Source organism: Macaca thibetana, chromosome 1 (genome assembly GCF_024542745.1).
Source record: "Macaca thibetana thibetana isolate TM-01 chromosome 1, ASM2454274v1, whole genome shotgun sequence".
Classification (NCBI taxonomy): Eukaryota; Metazoa; Chordata; class Mammalia; order Primates; family Cercopithecidae; genus Macaca; species Macaca thibetana.
Genome location: NC_065578.1, coordinates 159,878,267 through 159,886,182, shown reverse-complemented (window position 1 = coordinate 159,886,182; position 7,916 = coordinate 159,878,267).

Here is a 7,916-nt window from a genome sequence, read left to right as displayed (position 1 = left end):
GAATAAAAAGAACAGAATAGAAGTAAATTCTATTAATTGAAAAGAATTATGTCTTCCATAATGACAGTTTTAAATCTTGCTTTCTAATCTTCATACTTGTATAGTTTTCTCTGGACCTCCATTATGGTAGTGAACAGAAGTAGTCATACAAGACATCCTTGCTGTGTTCACAATCCTAAAAGTTTCAAACTTTTACCATTGACAATAGTGTTCTGGGATACTCTTTCATATCAAAAATGTTGCCTTATTTTCCTAGTTAGTTAAATTTTTTTCAAATGATAGGTAATGAATTTTATCAAATATATTTTCTCATCTAATGAGATTATCATACGTTTTGTTTATCCTATACTCTTTGTGTGTGTGTGTGTATTTTTTTTTTCCTTACCCAATCATAAGTAAGCAACCAATCCTATACTCTGCTAATATGGTGATTTCTACTGATTGATTTTCTATTGTTAAGCCAAGGATATATTACAGCAATACACCAACTTGGTCATGATGTGTCCTTTGCATACACATTGTTGGATCTTTTGCTAATATTTTGTTTAGGACATTTGCTTCTCTGTTCTTCAGTGAGATTAATCTATAATTTATTTCCTTATAATACACTCTGTCACCCAAGTTGGAGTGCAGCAGTGCGATCTTGGCTCACTGCAACCTCTGCCTTCCAGGTTCAAGTGATTCTCGTGCCTTAGCCTCCCGAGTAGCTGGGATTACAGGCACGTGCCACCACACCAGGCTAATTTTTGTATTTTTAGGAGAGGTGAGGTTTCACCATGTTAACCAGGCTGGTCTCCAACTCTTGACCTCAGGTGATCCACCCGCCTTGGCCTCCCAAAGTGCTGGGATTACAGGCATGAGCCACCGCACCCAGCCTGGGGTGAGATTTTTATTCTTCTATTCTTTAGAAGAATTTGAGAAAGTTTGGCATTTGGTAGAATTTGCCAATGAATCCACTTGGACTTTTGTTGAGGAAATTACAGATTCTTTAGTTAACTTTACTTACAGGACTAGTCATCATTTTTATTTCTTCCTGTGTAAGTTGTATTGTATTAAGGAATTTGTCCATTTCATCTAAATTTACAAATATATTTGTATATAATTAATTTATATAATATCCTTCTGTTATCTTTTTGGTGACTTTATGATCTATAATGATGTGCCTGTTTATATTGCTAACTTAGATTGTTTGTATCTTTCTTTTATCTAATATATGTTAGCAATACCTCTCTAAGCCCTGTTTAGCTCCACCCCACAGGTTTTGATTTCCAACATTTTTCTAATATTTCACTTCAAAATATTTTCTCATTTCCATTATGATTTCTTCTCCGATCTAAAAGTTTTTTAGAAGTGTATTTCTTAATTTCCAAACATATGAGGATCTTCTAATCATCTTTTCTGTTGTGATTCCTGGCTTAATTGCCTTGTGGTCAGAGAACGTTCTCCACATAATTTCAGCCCTTTATGTTCATACTTGCTTTATGGCTCAATGAATGTATAGTAAATTTTTGTAAGTGTTTCATGGATGTCTGAAAGAATGTGTCAATTAGGTCATTTGTTAATAGTGGTATTTAATATTTTATATCCTTACTAATTTTTATGCTTGCTTAAATCATTTATTATTGAAAGAAGGGTGTTTAAAATCTCCCATTATGGGCCCTGCTCATGCCTGCAATCCCAGCACTTTAGGATGGCAAGGCAGGTGGATCACCTGAGGTCAGGAGTTCAAGACTAGCCTGGCCAACATGGTGAAACTCCTCTCTAGTAAAATTACAAAAATTAGCCAGGCCTCGTGGCACACACCTATAATCCCAGCTACTTGGGAGGCTGAGGCAGGAGAATCTCTTAAACCCAGGGGGTGGATGTTGCAGTGAGCCAAGATTGCCCCACTTCACTTCAGCCTGGGCGAAAGAGTAAAACTCCATTCCAAAAGCAAAACAAAACAAAACAAACAAAAAACTCCCATTATGATTGTAGATGCATCTATATTTCCTTGCAGTTCAATTCATTTTTTAAATTAAATAAACTCCATGCTTTACTTGTATTTCACTGTTTTTTTCCCTAATGTTTTTAAATTCAGGGTCCCATCTAGGATACCACATTACATTTAGTTGTCGTGTCTCCTTTAGCCCCCTCTTGTCTGTGATAGTTTCTCAGACTTTCCTTTTTACCTTTTCCAATACTTTGAAAGTTTTGATGAGTATTAGTCAGGTATTTTATAGAATGTCCTTCAATTTTGGCTTGTCTAGTGTTTTCTCCATGGTTAGACAGGGGTTCTATGTTTTGGGGAGGTAAACCACAGAGGTTTACATCTCATCAGAAATGTAGGTATTATCAGCTGGGCGCAATGACTCACACCTGCAATCCTAGTACTTTAAGAGGCCAAGGTTGGGGGGATCACTTGAGGTCAGGAGTTCGAGACCAGCCTGGCCAAGTGGATTCATAGGCAAATTCTACCAAATGCCAAACTTTCTCAAATTCTTCTAAAGAATAGAAGAATAAAAATCTCACCCCAGGCTGGGTGTGGTGGCTCATGCCTGTAATCCCAGCACTTTGGGAGGCCAAGGCAGGTGGATCGCTTGAGGTCAGGAGTTGGAGACCAGCCTGGCCAATACGGTGAAACCCTGTCTCTACTAAAAATACAAAAATTAGCGGGCACGGTGGCTCACGCCTGGGATTCCAGCACTTTGGGAGGCCGAGGCGGGTGGATCACGAGGTCAGGAGTTCAAGACCAGCCTGGCCAAGATGGTGAAACCCCGTCTCTACTAAAGATACAAAAAAATTGGCCGGGCGTGGTGGCACGCGCTTGTAATCCCAGCTACTCCAGAGGCTGAGGCAGAGAATTGCTTAAACCTGGAGGGGCGGAGGTTTCAGTGAGCCGTGATCGCGCCACTGCCCTCTAGCCTAGGCGACAGAGCGAGACTCTGTCTCAAAAAAAAAAAGAAAAAAAGAAAAAAAAAATTAGCCAGGCAGGGTGGCATATGCCTGTAATCGCAGCTACTCGGGAGGCTGAGGCAGGAGAATCACTTGAACCCAGGAGGCAGAGGTTGCAGTGAACGGAGATCTCACCACTGCACTCCAGCCTGGTCACACAGCAAGACCTTGTCTCAAAAAACTAAAACTAAAACTAAAAGGTAGGTATTCGCCACATAACTGATCTTTTTAGCCTTGATCACCAGGCCAGGATACTATTTGCCAGGTTTCTACTTCTCCACCCGGCTTCCATATTCAACTCTTTGGAAGGGAGTCATTAGGTGCAGCCCACACTCCAGGGGTGAGGAGTTAAGCTCCACTTCCTTGGGGAAGAAGCATTTACATACTATTATTATATAATTCTGTACGGGACATTTGTCCCTTCTCTCTTATTTATTTACTATATCATTTATTTATATCCATATGGACTCATAGATATTTATTTATGTTTTGAGTTACAATCAAATACTATTAATACATTATTTATTTTGCTGCTCAAATTGTTCCAGCTTTGGCCACAAAGAGCTCTTTAATATTGGCTTGTTTCAGTCAGCATAACGTTTTTGAGACTCATCCATTTTGTGGTTATCAGTAGTTTGTTTCTTTTAATTGCAAGAAGTATTGTATTTTATGAATATATCCCAGTTTGTTTATCTGTTCATCAACATTGAGTTGTTTCCAGTTTTGGCTATCAGAAATGCAAAGCTTCTATGAACATTTATGTATACGTCTCTTTGTGGACATATGTCTTCATTTACTTTGAATAAATACATAGGTGTAAAATTAGAGTCATCAGCTAGCTTTATGTTTAATTTTATAAGAAGCTACCAAGCAAGCAACTTTTCAAAGTAGTTGTGCCATTTCACACATCCAAGAGCAATGTGAGAGTTTTTGTTATGTCAAATACTTGCCAACATGTGGTGTTGACAGTCTTTATAATTTTAGACATTCTAGTAGGCATGTAGTGATTCATTATGGCTTTAATTTGTCTTTGCCTGCTGAGTAATTATGTCAAGCACTTTTTTATATGTCTTTGTCCATTCATATGTCTTTGTTTGCTTCTGAAAATGTTGCTCAAGTCTGTCATCCACATTTTTATTGCGTTAGAAGTTCTTTATTATTCTGGGTAGAAATCCATATTCAGATATATGTACTGTGAATGTTTTCTACCAGCCATTGGTTTTGCCTGTTCATTTTCTTAGCTGAGTCTCTTTTTTGTATTGTGGTAAAAACCACACAACATTAAACCATCCTAAATGTTTCTAAATGTACATTTCAGTACTGTTAAGTATATTTACTGGTGCAACAAGTCTCTAGAATTTTTTCTTCTTGCAACACTGAAACTCTATACCTACCAAGCATTAATTCCCCATCCTACCTCCTGCAAGCTCTTGGCGACTGCCTTTTTACTTTATGTTTCGAGGATTCTGACTAATTTAGATACTTTATATGAGCGAATCATTCAGTATTTGTCCATTTGTGACTGGCTTATTTCTCTTAGCATAATGTTCTTAAGCTTCATTCATGTTGTAACATGTGACAGGATTTCCTTCTTTTTTAAGGGCACATAAAATTCCATTATGTGCATATACCACATTTTCCTTATCCAGTTATCTGTTGTTTCCTTCTGTTGGCTGTTATGAATAATGCTGCAATGAACATGGGTGTGCAAATATCTCTGAGATCTGCTTTGAATCCTTTTGGATATATACCCAAAAGGGAGATTGCCGGATCATATGATAATTCTATTTTTAATGTTTTGAGAAACTCCATCCTGTTTTTCATAACATCTGTATAATTTACTTTCCCACCACTGGTGCACGAGGACTCCAACTTCTCTGCATCCTTGTCAACACTTGTTATTTTCTGTTATTTTTATAATGGCTATCCTGATGGGTGTGAGGTGATATCTCATTGTGAGTTTTATTTACATTTCCCTAGTGATTAATGATGTTGAGCATCTTTTCATGTACTTAATAACCATTCGTATATCTTCTTTGGAGAAATGTTTATCTAAATCCTTTGCCCGTTTTTAAACTGGATTATTTCAGGGTTTTTCTTGTTCAGTTGTACAAGTTCCTTATGTATTCTGGATATTGACCCCTTATCAGATACATGATTTGCAACTCTTTTCTCCCATTCCATAGGTTGCCTTTTCTCTCTGTTCACTGTTACTTTGATGTGTAAAAAAATTTAAGTTTTATGTAGTACTATTTGTCTATTTTTTATTTTGCTGCCAGTGCTTTTGGTATCATATCCAAGGAATTATTGCCAAATCGAATTGCTGGCATTTGTTAATAATGGCATTTACATTTTAAGGAATTGCTGATAGTGAAGGACTTAACTATTGCCATTTTGTTCATTGTGCTCTGTTTCACTTGCAGCTTTTTTTGTCCCCCCGCTTTTTTCTTTTGATGATTTCTTTTGTGTTTCATTAATTTTTTTTGTGGTCACAGATTTTGATTCCCCTCTCATTTCCTTTTCTTTACAGTCTTTGTCCATTTTCTGTTGCTATAACAGAATACCTGAGACCAGGTAATTTATTTTTAGAAAAGAGGTTTCTTTAGCTCACAGTTCTTGATGCCAGGAAGTTCAAGATCAAACAACTGCATCTGGCGAGGGCCTCATACTGCGCCATAACATGGAGGATGGAGTCCCATGGTGGTAATGCATGTGAGAGCACTGAGTGGGTACACGCACAAGAGAGAAAACATGAGGGGTGACCTCACTTTGTAACAACCCACTCTTGTGGTAACTAATCCAGTTGCTGAAGAGCAATAATTCACTCCTGTGAAATGGCATTAATCCCTTCATGAGGACAGATGGCTTATGACCCAAATGCCTCTTAAAGGACCCACCAGTTCTCAACACCATTACATGGGGAACAAGCCTCAACATGAGTTTCAGTGGGGATAAACTATATTCAAATCATAACACTTACATTCTATAGTTATTGTCTTTGTGGTAACCATTGCAATTGCTTGAAATAAAACCTCTTAATATTTTACCAATGTATTTTTAATGAGTACCATGTGGTGGTTTCCTGATTAAAGCCTCTTAATTCAGAAAACCTGCTTGCTGGCTTACTTATTTGCCTGTTCTCTTATATATGTGTGTCTCCATAGATAAATTAGGAGAAAATCTGTCCTTTGTATTTCAAAAAGGGCAAAGAAAGTTGTAATTAGATTTCTCCATAAACACACTCTTTCCTCCCTGGGGGAAACTAATAAAAAGAGGGTATAACACGTTCCCTAGCTGGAATTCCCCATAGACGTTTGCCTTTGGACTGCAAACAAAACTGCTCTTTCATTCTTAATCATCAAATAAGTAATTCAGTACCATTGGGACAATTGTAGATTCAGATCTTTAGGCAGAAGACTGGAAAAATATGGGTAATATCATAACAATCTGTTTTAAGCTGATTTAACAACTTAGCTTCAATTGCATCTAAAACTCTGGTTCTTTACATCTCAACCCACCACACCTTTATGTTACTGATGACTCAAATTACCTTTTTTATATTGCATATCCATTACCATAGACTTATAATTACTTTCTATGCTTTTGTTTTTTGAATTCTATATCAGATTTAGAAGAGATTTACACACATTACAATACTACAAGATTCTATATTTATCTATATATTTACCAGAGAATTTAATATTTTCTTTTTTTTTTTTTGGAATTGCATTTTATCCCTTTACCTCAACGTCAAGGACTCCCTTCAGCATTTCTTGTAGGTCAGGACTAGTGGTGATAGACTCCCTCAAATTTTATTTATCTGGGAAAGTTGTAATTTCATCTTTGTTTTTGAAGGACAGTTTTGTTGGATCTAGCATTCTTGGTTGGCAGGTTTTTTCTTCCAGCACAGGCATATCTCATTTTATTGCACTTTGTTTTATTGTGCTTCACAGATGTTACATTTTATACAAATTGAAGGTGTGTGGCAACCCTGTGTCAAGCAAATCTTTTGGCACCATTTTTCTAACAGCACATGCTTACTTTGTGTCTCTGCGTCACATTTTGATAATTCTTAAAACATTTCAAACTTTATTATTAGTAGTAGCATATCTGTTATTGTGATCTGTGATCAGTGATCTTTGATGTTACTATTGTAATTGTTTTGGGGTGCCATGAAAAGACAGCAAACTTAATTGATCCATCTTGTGTGTGTTCTAATTCCTCCACCAACTGGCTGTTCCCCATTTCTCTTTTCCTCGGGCCTCCTTATTCCCTGAGACATGAAAACATTGAAATTAGGTCAATTGATAATCTTACAATAGTAGCCTCTAAGTGTTCTAGTGAAAGGAAGAGTCATATGTCTCTTGCTTTAAATAAAATGCTAGAAATGATTAAGTTTAGTGAGGAAGACATGTCAAAGGCTGAGATGGGCTAAAAGCTGGTCCTCTTGCACCAAACAGTCAAGTTTTAAATGCAGAGAAAAATTTCTCGAAGAAAATTAAAAGTGCTACTCCAGTGAACACACAAATATGAAAGCAAAACCACTTTATTGCTGATATGGAGAAAGTTTGAGTGGTCTGAACAGATGCTCAAACCAGCCATGACATTCCCAAAGCCAAAGCCTAATTCAGAACAAGGCTAACTCTCTTCTGTACTATGGAGGAAGGCTAAGAGAGGTCAGGAAGCTGCAGAAGAAGAGTTTGAAGCTAGCAGAAGTTGGTTCATGAGGTTTAAGGGAAGAAGCCATCTCCATAACATAAAAGTGCAAGGTGCAACAGCAAGTGTTGATGTAGAAGCTGCAGCAAGTTATCCAGAACATCTAGCTAAGATCATTGATGAAGGTGGCTACACTAAACAACAACTTTTCAATGTAGATAAAACAGGTTTCTATTGAAAGGAGATGCCATCTGGGACTTTCATAGTTAGAGAGGAGAAGTCAATGCCTGGCTTCAAAGCTTCAAAAGACAGGGTGACTCTCTTGT